At 44.8% G+C, this 18,848-nt stretch overlaps 1 long non-coding RNA gene across 1 annotated transcript; it reads left to right on the top strand.

Annotated features, from left to right (window-relative positions):
- The first annotated feature begins 18,273 nt into the window (after nt 1–18,273).
- Nucleotides 18,274–18,599, top strand: LOC139062282 (uncharacterized). Its single transcript, XR_011515858.1, has 2 exons — nt 18,274–18,389; nt 18,504–18,599. It is a non-coding gene; the product is annotated as an uncharacterized lncRNA (long non-coding RNA).
- The last annotated feature ends 249 nt before the right edge of the window (nt 18,600–18,848 follow it).

The following is an 18,848-nucleotide window of genomic DNA, read 5'->3' as shown; positions in this document are numbered from 1 at the left end:
ATAAACTGGACCGAAAAACAAGATGTTGAAACTGCACGTACGCAGCAGCTGGACAATCAAGATGTTGAAAGTGCACGTACACAGGATGCTGGGCTGATAAACATCTTGTCAAAATGCACGTACACAGAACACTGCTTTTTGGCTCCTACAGAGGTGTAATGATCTGAAGTTGTATATTTATACACTGTAATTAGATCTAAGTAATTAATCAGAAGTGGTCGTTTTTATCATCAGGGAGTTTACTCAAACACTCTGTATTGATTAAGAGACAAGAAAAGAGAGAGTTGGGATCGTTTAAGAATCTTTAATTTCTATAATTATAAATTCTTACAATCTACCAGGACTATCTCAATGATGAATGCATATGGATTTGGATGTTTCGTGTTGGTGTGTGTGTGTGTGTGTGTGTGTGTGTGTGTGTGTGTGTGTGTGTGTGTGTGTGTGTGTGTGTGTTGTTCAGAATCTCTAGGCTGACGTAGCGAATCTGGTTGTTATGACTAGGCTACCACGAGGCTTCAGAAGCTGATGACATGAGCCGCCATATTGCCGTGACCACGTACCGTATATGGAGCCTCCCGTGTAGATCAGGAAATGCCAGGTTCTAAGACCTCGGTTGTACTGGAGCTGGTGAAACAGCGGTCGCAGCACTACAAAGCCCGTCTGAGGATAGCTCCGGTAGCAGTCGGCAGGCGTCAGCAAGTTCACTCTTATTTTGAAGGAACGTCGTGTCGTTGGTTCAAACGACGGAAATATCCAGATTGACAGTTCTCAGCTTAAAATAGAAAGTACAGCTGGCCAGCCTGTACTTCTCTTTTGGCGGTGACGGATTGAGAGCTGGTTGAAAACAATGTTGAGAGTATGATGTAACTCCTTTGGAACTCGGATCGAACAGAGCTGATGTTAACGTGGAACTGAATATAAAATGGCGTTGCCTTATTTTATATCCTCTGACTGTTTACAAATCTCAGTAAACCGGATTGGACGACTTTCATAAAACAACCCAGATTCTGCCCTACCACAGATGAAAGTTCTGATTGGTTGAGAATAATGTGTCATGCGTTTCCATGGTAATGTATATCAGTCTGTCTGGTGCAGTCCTGTTTATTCATTTAAACACATAACTCATGACATCTTTATTTCACAGATCATTCACCTGATTATTAATGATCAACATATGCTTTGATTAGCTTATCACAAATAAAGTACTTTGATTAATCAATGAAAAGCGTTCTTCTTCTCTTCTTCTGTCTCTTCTCCTGGAATGTAAACATACTGAACCAAGCGTCCGACCTTGGTGATGTTACTGTGTGAAGGGGCAGCTGTTAAGGGCAGACCATTATAAGCTTCATAACGCTACAGAGGGGCAAAACTGACTTTCTAACAGATGCTGTGTATGTAATAAAGAATGGCAACCTGTACCAATGCCAAGGCCAGGTTCAAGCTTTTGCCTTACCACAGTCTTTGACACAAGTGATGAATTTGGCACATTCCATTCCATGGGCAGGTCTTTTAGCTTTTCAGAAGACTGAGTAGAACAGCACAAAGGTTTGCTTGGCCTGGGATGTACAGACAACTAAAGAACTTCTGTGCTTCCTGTAAAATATGTCTGTTGACATCACCTATGGGGACTCTACGAGCTGAACTCCAACCCTTACCACTCATTTACACTCCATTTGAACAGAATAGGTATGATGTGGTGGGCCCTCTTGAGAAAAGTTCAACAGGGAGCAGATATATATATTAGTAATTTGTGATTATGCCACCCGTTACCCAGAAGCTTTTCCCCTCAGTTCTGTGACTGCTAAAAATGTGGCTAATTGCCTCATTCAACTGTTTGCAATAGTTGGTATCCCAAAAGAGATCCTCACTGATTGTGGCACAATTTTTAATCAAAATTGTTAAGACAGGTGTATGATTTGTTAGGAGTTAAAGGTATCAAGACAACCCCGTACCACCCACAGACGGACATGCTGGTAGAAAGGTTTAACAAAACCCTTAAGAACATGATGCTGAAGTTTGTCTCTCAAACAGGTACTGACTGGGAACAATGGCTGCCGTATCTTCTGTTTGCATACCGGGAGGTGCCACAGGCTTCAACAGGATTCTCGCCATTTGAACTCCTTTATGGTTGTCAGGTTCGAGGTCCACTCAACCTGCTGAAAGATCACTGGGAGACACCATCAACTCAACAAGATAATGTTGTAGCCTATGTACTCAAAATGAGAGACAGATTGGAACATATGACAGCATTGACACAGGAGAACATGAGGAGAGCGCTAAGCAACCAGAAAGTGTGGTACAACAAAAAGGCAAGGGACAGGACCTTCAATGTGGGCCAGCAGGTGTTGTTGCTTCTACCAACCAACAACAGACTCCTTTTGGCATGTACCAGTTCAAAGTTATGCCATTTGTTCTCCGGGGGGCACCAGCGACATTTCAGAGACTTATGGACCATTTACTGAGAGACATGACAGGGTTTGCAGCTGCATATTTGGATGATGTTGTTATCTTCAGTCAGACTTGGGAGGACCATGTTTTTCATTTTAGTTAGATTCTGGAGAAGATAAAAGGTGCTGGAGTGACTATCAACCCAGGCAAGTGTGCTTTGGCTCAATCACAGGTGGAATACCTAGGTCATGTGGTTGGCCAGGGGCTAATCAAACCACTTGTGGGAAAGGTGGATGCCATCTCTTCCTACCTGGAGCACACCACCAAGAAAAATGTGCAAGCTTTTCTAGGACTTGAGGGATGGTACAGCAAGTTTATCCCTAATTTTGCTGAAAGGGCAGCTACTCTCACTGACTTCACCAGAGCTTCGGCACCAACCAGAGTGAAGTGGACTGGAGACTGTGAGAAGACCTTTTAGGACCTCAAGACTGCCATCACATGTGAGTCTGTTCTTCATACTCCCAATTTCGATCTTCCCTTTGTTTTTCAGACAGATGCTTCAGGTGTCGGTCTTGGCATGGTCCTTCTACAGGAAGTGGACTGTGTTAGACGGCCAGTGCTCTTCCTGAGTCGTAAGTTGCTGGATCATGAGACGAGATTCTCTACAGTGGAGAAAGAGTGTTTGACTATGAAATGGGCAATTACTGCTCTGAAATATTACCTGTTGGGATGTCACTTTGTTTTGGAGACTGATCACAGGGCTTTGCAGTGGCTGAAGAGGATGAAAGACTCGAACACACGCCTTACTGGATGGTACCTGTCTCTGCAGCTTTTTGATTTCACAGTCCAATACCTTGCTGGAAAGGCCAACGTCGTGGCAGACTCTCTCTCCCGTGTACTTAAGGACTGAGATACTGTAGCCTTGGTTTAAGGGGGGAGGAGATGTGACAGTGGATCAATGTCACACCTAAATACTTGACAAATCTACTGATGTTATACCCATAATGGGAATGAGACACATTCATGAGGTGTTGAAATGTATTTGTATATTGATTAGCAGGTGATCCTGTAAAGTGGAACTAGCAGGTGACCCTGTAAAGTGGAACGTAAGATATTTATTGATAGGAAGAACTGAACAAGGAAATGGCTGTGGAACAAACATTTGTATTGTGGGCGTGTGCTTACTTTTCCTGTTTCCTGCCAGCAGGTGAGCAAAATAGTCTGCAAGGGCGTGTGGAACTTTTTTAGGTTCCAGAGGGGTATACCAAGAAGAGGATTGGAAGACTTATTGGGTTATTTTAATATGGTGGGAAGTATTGATGTATGTTACGCACTGCTTATTTATAAAGATAAATTGGAGTGTAAATATTTAAAGTAACTGTAATTGTATATATTTATTAGCTTTTCTATGTAGTGTTGAGATTTTAGGTGATTGTTTAACCCAATTAATGAGATATATAAAAGCTGATGTTTTCACTGAGAAATGGGTGGTGCCGGTCGTTGCGCTCTGTGTTGGCGTTACAGTGGAGGCTCGGAACAGCGCACTTCAATGCTCATTTGATGGCTTAGTTTGGCCAGGAGGGGTGTCTGGATTGTCGGCCGACGGCCTGTACAGGTCCAGTACCTCGGTGCTCCAATGCTGATCCTGTTCAAACTCTTCGGTGGGACATTGGTTGGAAGACGGGTGGTGGTGAAGGGGCCGCTACACAGGTGGAGAGTAGGGAAACTGCTAAGAGGGACCGTGGGGATTTGTCTCCGGACGCTGTGGTGGCTGATAGATTGGTTAAGCTTTGTTGGACAGGTGGAGTTGATGAGTTGAGTTTGGTCGTTTGCTTGAGAGCTTCGGACAGGGGAGAGTTTTCTTCCTCCACTCCTCTTCGGTTGTCAAAGGAGATAAAGGAGAGGATTGGGCAAGTGGTGGATGCTGCTGTTTTACCGAGTGGGGTTTTGTCAGTGGTTTGTCGCACAGAAGTTCAGCGTGATGGGGCGCTTGAGCTTAAACATTTTTTGGACGTGGAGGTTGTTGTGTCAGTTCACAGAGAGGCTTTGGGGGTCCAGGGGGTGGTTTATAACTTTCCCAACTATATTCCAGAGGCTGAGCTGTTGAGCAGATTGAAAGGGGGTACGGTGATGGCGGTGTGGAGACTGGGCTTTAACGCTCGGGGGTCCACCTTCTTGTTGTTGTCTTTTGGCGACACGGCGTTGCCTGACCGTGTTATGCTGGGCTATTTGTGCTATTCTGTTCGACCCTTTGAGAAGGCTCCTTTACGTTGTTTTCTATGTCAGAAGGTTGGGCATGTGGATTATGTTTGTGTGGCCATCACGAGATACCACAAGTGTGTGGGAAGGATTTATGCTGCGCAAATTGCGGCGGGGGGCATCAGGCTGCTTTTATGGGTTGTGTGTTTTATCGACAGACCATAGCTGTGGAATCTTATCGGTCTGAGAATCGGGTGTCCTACGCTGAGGTGGTGCATCGGATGAGCAGGGGGGGTGGCGATGGGGTTGTGGGAGCTGGTCCACGATGCATGGCTCAGCCTGCCGGGGGAAGGATCACTGAGACGGGGGAGGCTGTGATTGTGGGAGATAAGAAGCGGTTTCTGGTCTTTTAGGTTGAGGCGATGTGGAGGGTGAAGATGCTGGCGAACAGTAAGTCGCATGGGGCTAGGGAGGTGACTGCTGCAGCTGAACTCCTGCTGGAATTTGATGGTGTGAATCCCAGGGAGGTTTGGGAAGCCACCTGTACACAGGGTCTGGGGGGTAGGAGGGGTCGTGGATTAGTTTTGGAAAATGATGGGGGGATGGATCTAGTTGAGGGTGGGGGTGGGGCGGAGGGCTAATCTTTTATGGAATTTTGTATCCTGCAGTGGAATGCTAGGAGTCTAGTAGCCAAATGGGCAGGAGTTTAAGAAAGCCTTGGGGGACATGAAAGGGGAACTGGATGTGATTTGAGTCCAGGAAACATAGGTGAAACCATTCTTGGATTTTAGGCTGTGTGGTTTTGTGTGTGAAAGGTGGGATAGGGTGGGTCGGTCAGGCGGGGGTTGCGCCACGTTTCTCAGGAAGGGGCTGCAATATTGCCGGAAATCGGTGAACACGGTTCTTGAGTGTGTGGTTGTTGAGGTGTGGACTGATCGTGGGGTGGTGCAGGTGGTGAATTTTTACAACCCAGGTGGGGCATTAGATGGCCAGGCTCTTAGGGGTCTGATTTCCCAGGGTTCTTTGTCAGTTATATGGGTGGGGGACTTTAATGCTCATAGTGAGCTGTGGGAGGCTTGTCGTACTGGCGGGAATGACAGGGCGTTGGAGGATATGTTGGATATGTTGAGTCTGGGTTGGTAGTGTTGAATGATGGTAGCCATACTTGGTTTAGGGGGGATGGTCTATGCTCGTCTGCCTTGGACTTGACGTTAGCTTTGACAGACTTGGCCGCGGTGGCATGTGGGTGGGTGGTTTTGAGCCAGCTAGCTATGGGAAATAATCATTGTCCTGTGCGGAGCATCTTTGGTAGGGGTGTGGTGGAGGGCTCTGGCTCGATGGCCCTTGGGTTTAATTATAAACGTGCTTGTTGGCCCTCGTATAGACGTGAATTGGAGGATGCCGTCTGTCGGCTGAGAGGGGGAGACGATATGGATGGCTGATTTCCTGCTGTCTCAGGTTGCGTGCGGTCAGTGGCGGAGGTCCATATTCCCAGGAAGTGTGCACCTGTTGGTCGGTCTATGGTCCCGTGGTGGTCAGAGGCTTGTAGTCTGGCTATTCGGGATAGGAATAGGGCTTACAGGCTGCTTAGGAAACACCCAGCAGTAGGTTCAAGAGGTTGAGGGAGGTGGCCCAGAGGGTTGTGAAGGATGCGAAGAGGGCTGGTTAGCAGGATTTCTTTAGTGGACTGGGGCCCCATACATCTGTCCGGTCCTTGTGGGGCATGGTTCGCAGGATGTCTGGGGCAGGGGTACAACGTGGACTTCCAGTGCTAGATGTGGGGGCAGGTCGGTGGTGAGGGATAAGGAGAAGACTGATGTGCTGGTTGCACATTTCCAGAGGGTTCATATTTTGGCAAATATCCTGGATGAAGACCTTGTTCTTAGACAGGGGTTGCTAAGTGGTTTTACAGGTGATCTGTGGGGAGCTGTGGATGGCCAGAAGGACTTGGTGTCTCTGTTATGTACTGCCAGAAGGAGGACCTGGAGCAAACCTGGGACACGCTGGAAGGATTATATCTCCATGGTTGCCAGGGAACAGATGGGGAGGCCTCTGGTGAAGCTGGATTTTGACTTCTCCTGGGGAGAAGACTTTTGAGGCCTTTCTGCTAAACTCGCAACCCAGTCTCTCATAAGCAGACAAAAATGAATGAACACACAGATAGACCCTCATGTTTTTTCTGCAGGTGGTTCATCCACCCGTGCTCCATGGATAAAAAAGCATGGCCTCTATTTCCAGCTATTTCCAGTAGATGACCATAGTAACTCTAAATGCCCCTGTACTGCGCTACTCTGCTGCATGAAGCTCCTTTTGGTGGTTTTCCAGGAACACTACTCAGAGTAACTTGGACTGATGCAGTCCGATGTGACCACTCTTTCCAAGGGCACGGTTCGGTATATTCCGTCTACTTCCTCCCCTATTTTTGCTTCGGAGTTTTTTTTTTTTTTTTTGCCTTCTGCTTCACTGCCTGCAACCATTTCCTGGTTTGTCTGACAAAAAGCCATAAAATTGAGCAAAATGTCCAGCAACATTGTTTCTGTGGAACATAAAAGTTCTTACACTGTTTACTGATCACCTCTTGTTATTTTGTCATGAGTAAAAATCACGCACTTTACAGCAATCCTCATACTAAGCAAGCATGTGTAGCCGACCCCTCCCTTGTCTCTTTGTATCCTGCGTTGTGTGTTGTGGACCAAGGGGCCAGCAAAGAACCACCACAGGGTTGCAGCTAGTCAGGCAGGTTTATTCTGTTTAAAACAAGAATACTTTCAGCACAGCACTTTGGTAACACAGGTCTCCTCACAAACACCTCTCCCAAGTGCAGTTAAGCGCAAACTAAGCTTACAATTCTCAATAAAATCAAATCACTATTTTACTGGAGAACCTTAAAATAAAATACAGCACATAAACCAAAAAAAAATCTGCCTGATAACTTATTTTTGTGTATAATTTATGGAACAAACTACCATCAAACTTTGGCACTAAAATATTAACAACCGTGGATACAATATATTTTATAGCCAACCAATGCAAAACTCACTTACATACCTGTTTAAAACAAGACTACTTTCAGCACAGCACTTCGGTAACACAGGTCTCCTCACAAACACCTTCAATAAAGAACAAAAAGAAACCACAATGGCACAGGAGAGCCTGATAAAGGTTACATGAACTTACAACCACTGCACTGATAAAAAAAAAATACCTGCCCAAAAACCCCTAAATGGATGGATAACAACGTTAAACAGACTGTAGAGTTAATTAATGCAAGTTGAAAGTGTTTTCTATAACATTAACACATTCATATGCGACACAACTCAACTCACTCACCTCTCCCAAGCGCAGCTAAGCGCGAACTGAGGGAAAAGAGCGCCAACACGGAAATGACATCCAGTGGGTTAAGAAAATAAAACCTTCCCCGCCGAAATAAAATACATTCTGTGTATCAAGAAGATAAATACACACAGAAAGGAACAACTGATTTTGGATGGAATATAAAATTACTTCTCTTGTTTTACACACCTGTTACATTTACCCCTCCTAAATTCCTCCAAAATCCAGACCAAACCCACAAATTATACAACTCAAGTACTTGGGGAATGGAAAAATTACCAAAAGACAGGCACAAAGCTGCTTTAACCAAGAACAACGTTCAGCTAGGAAGCCACCCGCAAAGCAGGTTCAGAATGGACAAGAAGTTGATCAGACATCTGCCCTTCTCAGAAAAATATGATGCCATTTACACCATACATATCTGTGCCACTTTTAAACCTAAGGATCGAATACAGGATCCATGCATAGGAGATAGTACATACCAATCACTCAGGTGAAGCTGCCATGTGTCCAACTCTAATCAACAACAAAAAAAAAAATTAGAACTAAGTAAGAGATTACTGAGGTTTATTTATTTGAACTCACTGTGTCGAGAAAGTGAAATCACAAGGACTTTGGGCCATGGATTCAATGAGTCTGTTCACTCTTTTAATGACCCTGCCCACCCGGGTCCTCACAACCTGTTCAATGTCCCCTTCAGGATGGCAATGTGCATCCATGCCAGTATTTGAATCCATAGGGGGAGTTTCTGTGCCTACACAATGGACTTGATCCACTGCAGATAACTCCCCCACCACACGGGTCTCAGCAAGTTCACCTGAGTCCAGACTCATCGTGTGGTATTAAAGGATTTTGATTAGATAAGCTTAGTCCCGATACTTCTTGATGCAAGGGATCTTGATTTTCACGGTCAGCCAATCTGTTCACCTCCCATCCACTGTCTCCATCATTTAGGCTTTCTTCTCCCAAGGAGTCCAGGGAATCAGACATGCCAGGCATCCCCTCTGGCCTGCCTGTAGGGATCTCCTCCTCAGCAGGCTCCACAGGCAGGAAACTGATATCAAAAATCAAGTTCCTGTGAACCACTTTTTGGTTATCTTGTCCATCTTCCAGCTTGTAAGTATGCATCTGGGGATTTCTGTCAACAACCGTATAGACTGTTGCGCTCCACTTATCAGCCAGCTTTTTCTTTCCCCTCTCTCCCTTATTCGCTATCAGGACTCTGTCTCTGACTCTGAGATAGGTGCCTTTCACCTTCCGGTTGTACCCCTCTGACTGTTTATCTTGCTCCTCAATAGCATGTGCCTGGGCAATCCTAGCTGCCTCATGGAGATGTGACTTGAGAGCTTTGGCATAGTTCTTGTAATCAACGACCACCGGATCACTCAGTACCTGCTTAAAGATCACATCGACAGGGAGTCTTGGGACCCGACCGAACATGTGGTCTCATGAACTATAGCATTATAAGCAAATGTCAAAGCCTGTATTTGTTCAGGCCATCCGTGTTTTTCCTTTAGTGGCAATGACCTGAGCATATTGCCAAGTGTGCGATTGAATCTTTCAGTGCCCCCATTGCCCATGGGATGGTACGCCGTGGTGCGAGACTTTGAAACCCCTGCCAACTGGAGCAGTTCAACGATAAGCTCACTCTCGAAGTTTGCTCCTTGATCGGAATGGATCCGCTCGGGAAAACCATACACACAAAACACGTGGTCCCATAACTTCTTAGCAACTTACTTAGCGGTTTGATTTGAGCATGGAAAAGCATGGGCTAACTTTGTAAAATAGTCGGTCAGGACTAACACGTCAACTGAATGTTGGTTCTTATCCTCCACACTCTAGAAGACCAAACACACCAACTCCATAGGTGCTGATGTTCTTATGCTCTTGAGAGGGGCTCGAGCACAAGGTTCTGGTGTTTTTGCAAGGATGCACCTCCGACAAAACTTGACATACTCCTTCACATCATTATCCATTTTGGGCTAGAAAAACCTCTGCCTCACCAGACTGAGTGTTCGCGCCTTTCCCTGATGACCAGCTATGTCGTGAATGCCATGTAAAGCTCTTTCCTTGAGGATATCAGGAAGAACAAATCGATGTCTCCTCTGTTTACTTGGGGATGCCAGGTGACTCTGTAAAGGGTCCCATTCCGGATCTTGAGCTTATCCCACTGCTTGATGATCACCATAGCCCCAAAGTCAAGTCCTGCTCTTTCACTCCTGGACAGGCGCCTCCCCCGAATGACAAATGGCAAGATCTTTGAAATATTGGGATTGAGCATTTGCACTTGCTGTAGTTCATCCAAAGTAAACACGGGGAGTGAGTCCTGTCCCGGCATAACCAAATCTTGGGCAGCCTGGATTAGCTCTACTGCCCGTGGCTCAGTGGCCAGATCCCCTTGATCGTGCATCTCCAAAAGGGCCTTGACTGCCACTGCATCACACTGGTAAGATGAAAAGCTACTGGTAAGGTCTGAACCATCACAAACTGTCTTCCTCACTCCTTGACTCTGAGCCTTCAGGTGAAAAGTGTCTCTGACTCCATCTTGGCTAACACCATCGGCTTCATCAAGGAGGCGAGTGTATCCCTCATCAATGATTCTGTGACTGACAGTGGTTGTAAATGGGTCCCTGCTGAGGGCATCGGCCACAGTGTTCTTGCAGCCAGGGATGTGTTTCAGGTCAAATGTGTAGGGTGCTAGCTTGGCCACCTAACGCTGCTCACATGCGTCAAGCTTAGGTTTTGTCAGGATGTACGTAAGTGGATTGTTATCAGTCCAAACTGTAAAAGTCTGACCTCTCAATGACTGAACTTCTCACATACACTCCACTTCAAAGCCAGAAATTCAAGCCTGTGGGCCGGGTACTTCTTTTGTGGTCTGCTCAGCATCTTACTAGCAAATGCGATGGGACGACCCTTCTCCTGACCAGCTGGCACGTGGGATAATACAGCTCCCAAACCATGCAGAGAAGCATCAACAGATAAAACCAGGGGTTGTGAAAAATCCGGGTGTGCAAGGACAACACAGTTTAGCAGCTTATCCTTAAGAATCAACAAGGCTCTATCACACTCTTCGGTCCAATCAGATGGTTTCAACTTCCTGTAAGATCCAGCACTGGTTGATGTTTTGGCTCTGCCCTTCCTTTTCTGCCCACCAGTCAGAGAGAACAGCAGCTTGGCTATGGACAAGCAGTTTGGAATGAAGTGCTGATAGTAGAACAACATCCCCAGGAAGGATTTTATTCTCCTGACTGAAGGCGTACACCTGTCATCCTCCATAAGATCAGCCTTGGTCATTTTTGCTATGATCTCAACCTTTTCAGGGTCCACAGCCACACCGCTGCCTTCGATGACGTGTTCTAGGAACTTCACTGACAATCTCATGAAGTGACATTTCTTGGGACTTAGTTTCAGATGATGTACACGCAACCTCTGGAACACCACTTCTAACCTCTGCAGGGACTCTTCCTCGGTTGAAGCAAAGACAAGCAGGTCGTCTAAGTAACACAGCAAACTGCTGAAATTCAGATCCCCAAATATGCTGAGCATCATCCTCATAAAAGAGGCTGGACTGTTACACAAGCCTTGAGGGATCCGATTGTATTCATACAGCCCCATAGGGGTGGTGAACGCTGTGTACCTCTTGTCTGTCTCTGCCATAGGGATGTTGTAGAATCCTGAGGTCAAGCCATGGTGCTGAAGTAGACGTTGCCTCCAAGAGCAGCTAGACAGTCTGACTGGTGTGGCAGTGGGTGCGCATCCTTGGATGTCCTGGTGTTAAGCCATCTGAAGTCCGTGCAAATCCTTAGACCGCCATCCTTTTTCCAAACCAGCACAAGAGGTGAGGCATATTCACTCACTGACTTCTTTATTATCTCCTGCTCCTCCATTTCAGACAGAACCTGGCGTAGCTTTTGATAATGAGCTGGTGGGATCCGGCGGTATTGAAGGCGAAATGGACGATCATCAACAAGTCGGATGCAATGTACAAAACCCTCTGCCTTCCCACAGTCTAGAGCATGCTTGGAAAATATGTCATTGTATTTCTCAAGCAGCTCAACCAGTTTCCTTTTTCCTGCATCATCAGCATGACATAAGTCAATATTCACTTCGCCGAGACCAGCCTGGTGCAGCCGCTGTTTCAGATCTGTGGGTCGGTCTTCAGCAGATTCCTCCTCTAGAGTATTGTTTTCAACCTGACTGATGTTCTGAAAAACTTCGAAATCTTCCACTGCTAGACAGGGGGAAACATCTGCCAGCTTACTATTTCTTTTCAGGGTGATGGGTTTGTCCAACAAGTTGGTAACCTTCAAAGGGACCCACCGGTCACCCCACAATGGTGTTATAATACGAGCAACCATGATGTTCCGAGGCACTGATTTAGATGAGGTTGGTTCAATGATTACTGTACTCCCTGGAGATATGGGAACGTCCTGTGGCAGCTTACCCCATATTAGGTGTTCAGTCATTGCTAGCAGGGTGGTTGACTGCTGCAGCTTGACCGTACCAGTCTTCCCTGGGAGGCTCCCACCTTTCCATTGAGAAGTACTTGCCATCATATCAAGGAACTGCTCACACTCTGGGAGTAGACTGGGACTGGACACCATACGCCAATAATCGTCAGTGACTTTAAGCTGGTGCATGAGAAACCTTATAACATTTGTTCCTATGATTAAATCATCCCTCTGACCAGGGACTACCAGCTCAGGAACAACACATGTTTCTCCATACAGTTTCATTTCCACTTCATACATGCAACGAGGTCTGCTGAGAGTTCCGCCACAGCCAATGAGAACAATCTCCTGAGAGAATGGGATGGGATCTGAGAGCAACCCCTGACTTTTCATCATCTGTTCTGCCTTTTCGCTCAATGTGCATGCCATAGAACCTGAGTCAAGCATCCCCCACAGTTGATGCTCGTTTTTAAGAGTCACAATGGTGTAAAACAGTTCATCAAAGGGTTCAACTTTTTGTGTGTTTTGAGCTATCACCTTAGCACCAACTGGCGCTGTTGCACACATCTTTACATATTGCTGCTCAATATCATTGCTACTGAGGGTTTTCCTTCTGAGCCCACATCACCCCTCATCCAGTGCATGCCAGCTAGTTTAAATGTTGGGGATCTTGTGATGGAGAAGCATGTTCACCTTTGGCCCCAAAACGATTGGGGCAGTCCCGCTTAATGTGGTTTGGCTCAAAGCATGCTAAGCACAAACGTTTCTGTCTGCAGTGTGTGACAGTGGAATGATCCATGGACTGACAAACCCAGCAGGCTCTGTGCTGCGCTTGTCCAGGTAAGATCTGTCTGTCTGCAATCTGACTGTTCTGTGTGAGGGGACATTCAAAGAGACTGATTAATGTCTTCTTGCAGCTGTCATTACAGTGTTGCTGAAACGCTGCTCCAGCTTCTTGCTGCATCTGTTCATCACTTGGGTGAGAGGCTGATGGTAAAGGTTCGGGAAAGGGAGCCTGAGCGTGAACTGCAGCCAGTTAAGTATATTTTGACCTTGAAAACACCTGTTCTCTTGCTTCCATCTGATAACGATCCACATGCTCCTGGATTTCACCAGCTGTCCATCTATCAGGTGCTTTGAACTTCAAAATGGCAGCAAGGGCTGGGTCCGGGCAATGTTTAACAAACATCATAGCTGCTTCTTGGCAAGGGTTGTCTATGTGCCATCCTAAATGCTTCAAGGCTTCTTCTGCCATGTCAACCGCCTTAATCAGTCGTACCCAGTAATCTAGTGGTGTTTCTCCCACTTTTGGCACGGTATTGTAGAAGTCAGCCATGGGCATGCATGAGTAAGGCACATCGCTAAAATGTTGCCGGAGGATGCTGTAGATAACATCTGGCTTCTCTTGAGGCTTAAGTGAAGGGCTATTTCTCAGTGTGATCCTCACAATGTCCTTAGCTCTGCCCATCAATTTAGAAACAATCTCAGGATATTGTTCATGAACAGGTGTGTCTCGCTTTCTGAAATATGCATTCATCATGTCTTCCCACTCATGGATGGTGTACTTGTCCGATCCATCTCCCCTGAACAAAGGAGGTTCTTTGACATCCGGCTGTATCACTAACTTTGCTCCAGTCAAATTGATGTAAGTGGGTTCACCTGACGGTTGGTCCACGTTGTCTCGGGGTTGCAGACCCATGGTTCCTTTTTCTCCACATCCACCTTTCAACTGGTCCATTATGGACTGCCCAACTTGCTGTGCAATACTTGTGATCGGGTCATTTAATGGTGGATCAACACTAGGTGAACTATGAGAAACCCCACTGTTTTGCCTATAACTAATAGCTGCGTCTTCAACCATCCGTGTAGAACTGGAGAGCCTGCAACAGTAGTATTTCTTACTGGAGTGAAATGCAAACCTTCAATCATTCTCCCTCTTCCCACAGAAAAGTTCAAACCACTCAACAGACCTGTGTCATCATCAGCTTTGCTTTTAACATAGGTCATTTTCTCACACACACACACACACACACACACACACACACACACACACACACACACACACACACACACACACACACACACACACATCTTTTTTTTTCCTTTTTTTCCCGTGTTAGGACTCTTAACACAAAACCAAAAGTACAATAGACCGAATTCCTTCCTACCTTTGGTAATCCTTGAAACCCTTTTAGTTAAATACTTCACAGTCACTTGATAGAATATTTCGGTCGCTAAGGGTACATAAATGTAACAAGCAACCTCCAGTGATCAGCTGACGTTGACCCACTCCTCACGAACCATGATGGACCTGTTCGGAGCAGTGAAGAATCCGGGTCACGGCACCACTGTAGCCGACCCCTCCCTTGTCTCTTTGTATTCTGCGTTGTGTGTCGTGGACCAAGGGGCCAGGCAGACAAGAACCACCACAGGGTTGCAGCTAGTCAGGCAGGTTTATTCTGTTTAAAACAAGAATACTTTCAGCACAGCACTTCGGTAACACAGGTCTTCTCACAAACACCTCTCCCGAGCGCAGCTAAGCGCGAACTAAGCTTACAATTCTCAATAAAATCAAATCACTATTTTACTGGAGAATCTTAAAATAAATACAATCTGTATATTAAGAAGATAAATACACACAGAAAGGAACAACTGATTTTGGATGGAATATAAAATTGCTTCTCTTGTTTTACACACCTGTTACACATGCAGCGACAGTGGAGAGGAAAACTCCCTTTTAACAGGAAGAAACCTCCAGAGGAGTAAACATGAGATTTTCATTCATTTTCTTTTTTACTCTCCAGTGACCCTACATAATTTGCCTTACAGTTGTGTAAAACACAGATCTTCTGTCACTGAGGCACCAAGGCATGAAGCAGCTTCTGTAGACTTAGGGATAATTTAAAACTGCAGTTTGATGAGTTTTATTGGCATTATAAAGTCATCAAAGTGCCCATCTTAACTTTATGAGGAGGTCGGCTGCACTGTTACCTCTCCTTTTTGCTCTCAGTCATTAGTCTTCTTCTCTCCTCTCTAATCCATTTATTTACAGTAGGACGCATCCTGCCACTTCTGAGTTATTTACTCAACCCCCAACAGCAGTGCATGCACACACACACACACACACACACACACACACACACACACACACACCTACACACATGCACGTACACACACACACACACACACACACACACACACACACAGTGACAGCCTTCATTCCTGACTTTTTTTCAGCTACTTCTTGCTGACCTTTGCCCCGCCGCTCGTTAACAGAGGTGTTACCTGCCTGAGGCTCCAAATGTCTGTGTGTTTCCTGTCTTCATACCTGAGTCATGAACAGCTCTTCTAATATGACATCAGACAGGGTTGTTCACAGAATAAGGTAAAGCATTATTCATAGAAATGTTGAATGCTGAAAGGTTGAAATTGCAGCTTTTTTTCCATTTTTCAAACTGAAATGGACCAAAGATGATTATCTTTCTTTTTTAGGAGGAGAGGCCTTCGACTTGGTGCTTAACCCATATCCAAATGGACAGATCCAATAGAATCTCTAATGAGGGCATGTAATGCGCTGTCCAAGGGTGTTTTATGACCTTCTGAGGGATTTTGTGTGTCCCCAAATTTCATTTCTAGAGTGATGAGTTTTTTGTAGCAGGATGAGTGTTTCTAACATTTAAATGTTCAGATTTTTCATAATTTACAATGTTGGACATATTATGATAAGAAAAAATAGAAAATAATCACCATAATTTTTGTTGTCCTTTTTTAACAAAAACCCTACTTTTGTGGCCTGTGAAGACTAGTAAAGCTACAATGGCAAATCTTCTAAACAAATGAGCTTCTAACATGTTTCATGCCTTTTTACAATGTTCTAACATCTAATCTGTGTTTAAAAGCCCTGTCTTGTTCCTCAGTGTTTGTCGGTCCATCGTTGTGTCTACGTTGTTCTGTTCCCTCCCGAGTTTTGCCCGAGTCAGTGCTCAGTTGTGAGCTTCTGTTTTTGTATCGTTCGATCAAGTCTCCTCCTTTAAAGAGCAAGTAACGTCTAAATAAACTTTTTTTTGATGATAAACTGTATAAATGAGTGTCTAATAGTGTTTTAAATGTGTGTATTCATTATTTTAGCATTTTGGTGCATTTTCTTTAAAAATTAAAAATTCTGCCTAAATACCAGAGTATAGCGCCACCTTCAGCTTAAAACATAGAATTTGAGTCATTTTTAATACACTTTAGCCAATGGCTAAAGAGTAAGATACTACGTAAACCAGCAGAGTACTACGTAGCAGCTCTGTGTCAAAGTTATAAAGCATCGAGAGTCTCGGCCACGCCTTGTGACGAGTTGGGAGTTGGATTTGCAAGCGAGTGTAGGACGGTTAGCGGTGGTTCAGCATTAGCATATAGCATTAGCATATCCTAGTCTTTAGCATAGCTTTTAGTGTTATACATACTTATTTAGTGTTAGCTTGGCTGTTGGATATTGGAGTTTAGTTAGTGTTTGGCTGTTAGTGTTATTAGGAAAGTAGTTCGGGTTTAGTGCTCCATATTGTGTTAGTATGGTGAGAAGGTGTAGTGTAGTGGGTTCGGTGGCTCTGTGGGGTTGCACTCCTTTCCGCTGGACTTAGAAATTAGGCGCCAGTGATTGCGCGCAATCGGTGTCTGGAAAACAGTCAGCTCCCGCCTGGTGCTGTAGTTTGCTACCAGCATTTTACCTGCGATTCTGCACGTCTCCGTTTGAAGAGGGAGGCCGTGCCCACCGTGGCTCTTCCGCGATTTAGATGCAGCCCACCGACTCTGCTCTCCCACCTTGGCGGGCTCCAGTCTGAGGTGAGTAAGCTAAATAAAAAAATTTAACATTTTCTAAAGACAATTCCCTACCTAAATGCAAAGTTTGAGAGATGTGGTTCACTTCTGCACTGCCTTTGGGTTGATTTATCAAGTTCACAAAATGTGGAACGGGATGTAAGGTTAGAATCAGCGGCGAATCGGAACATATCTTGAAGCCCTGGCCGACAAAATGGTCCACATGACTATTACTGTCAGGCTCGGAGAAAATTCGGGATGTTTTTGTGTCAGTCGGTAATCCTGCAACAGTCACTCTAACGCAGCACTAGCTGACAGACAGCATTACAGCGTGAAATCCAGCACAGCGTGACCCGGTTCTGTAAGGAATTCTGTTCAGGAGGTCGCATTTCAGGCTCTCCACATCATATGTGACTGACTTTTACGTTATAACAACGATCACACACTAGGAATGTTATAAAGCGCCTATACAGGACAGTTTCTTTTGTATAATATCTATGACTTTATAAACTCCAGAAACAATGTGCTTCTATTTTTTTTCAGGCTAAATCTACCCAAGACATTGGCTGTCAGACTGATTTAGTAGTCTGCAAGAATGCACTTGTCCAGGCTGACGTGAAGCCTTACCCGTAGCAAAGGTGAATTATTTTTAATAATCTTCTATGTAAACATTTTATTATCACCTTCTAGTTTTAATTTGTTTTACAGATAATTTTTACACGTGATTTTATGCTCTTTTAAACATTTATAAATGTGCTGCTTCTTTGTTTTTTTACATAGACACCCAGTTTAGAGCTCCCAGCTGCTGTGTGTCTGGTGACCCACAGGGACCATGATGGAAATTCACCTTCCAGAAAGTCCCAGAGCAGCGTCCACACCCCTGAAAAGACCAAGATGTGAGGTGTCTGCTGTTGATTCCAGCTTCCACCTCAGTGACAGTGCAAGCTCAGTGAACTGTTCAAGGTAAAAAAAAATTAAAACATTTCAGAATTTTTAAGATATTAACAATTAAATAAGTATGTGATTACATCATGACATCATGAAGGAGGCTACTGATTCTGGCCCTGTGACACTTGGTGGTGACGTGTGAGCTGATTCACCTGGTAAATAACTTTAACATTAAATATTTTGTTCTTTGCTATCAAAAGTAAATTGACTAATAACCTGCATTATTGCGGGACACTCAGCAAAATATGGACTCTACACCATGAGGCAGGCACACGTTAATACTCTATAAGAGCACATAAGGTGAGCAACACCACATATTATTATTGTTATTATTGTACACTGTCCTGGATTTGTTTTCTTTCTGCATCTCATCATTAGCCTGGCTGATCACCTGATAACTCCTGTCATATGGTTATGACAGCATGAGGATGTCCTCACACACCTGTAACCTATCAGCTCATCTGGCAGAATAGAGAGAGAAGAGACAACACCACATCTCCTGTTCCTGGAAAGCCTTCAGCCATCCTTCGAAGACTGAGAACCTCCATCAGCTCTGTCTCCTGTCTGCCTACAATTGTTATAATAAATATTGTGTTTGACAAGTTTTTTGTGCTACCAAATATCTCATTTTGATTCCAGTTTTGATATTTTAATGGATATTTATAAATTACATTAACTGAATTATCTCACTGTTGCATGTTTAATTAGCTCTATTGTGATGAA

Source organism: Nothobranchius furzeri, chromosome 12 (assembly GCF_043380555.1).
Source record: "Nothobranchius furzeri strain GRZ-AD chromosome 12, NfurGRZ-RIMD1, whole genome shotgun sequence".
NCBI lineage: Eukaryota > Metazoa > Chordata > Actinopteri > Cyprinodontiformes > Nothobranchiidae > Nothobranchius > Nothobranchius furzeri.
Note: the sequence above shows the minus strand (reverse complement) of the source record. Positions and strands in the feature narration are given on the sequence as shown.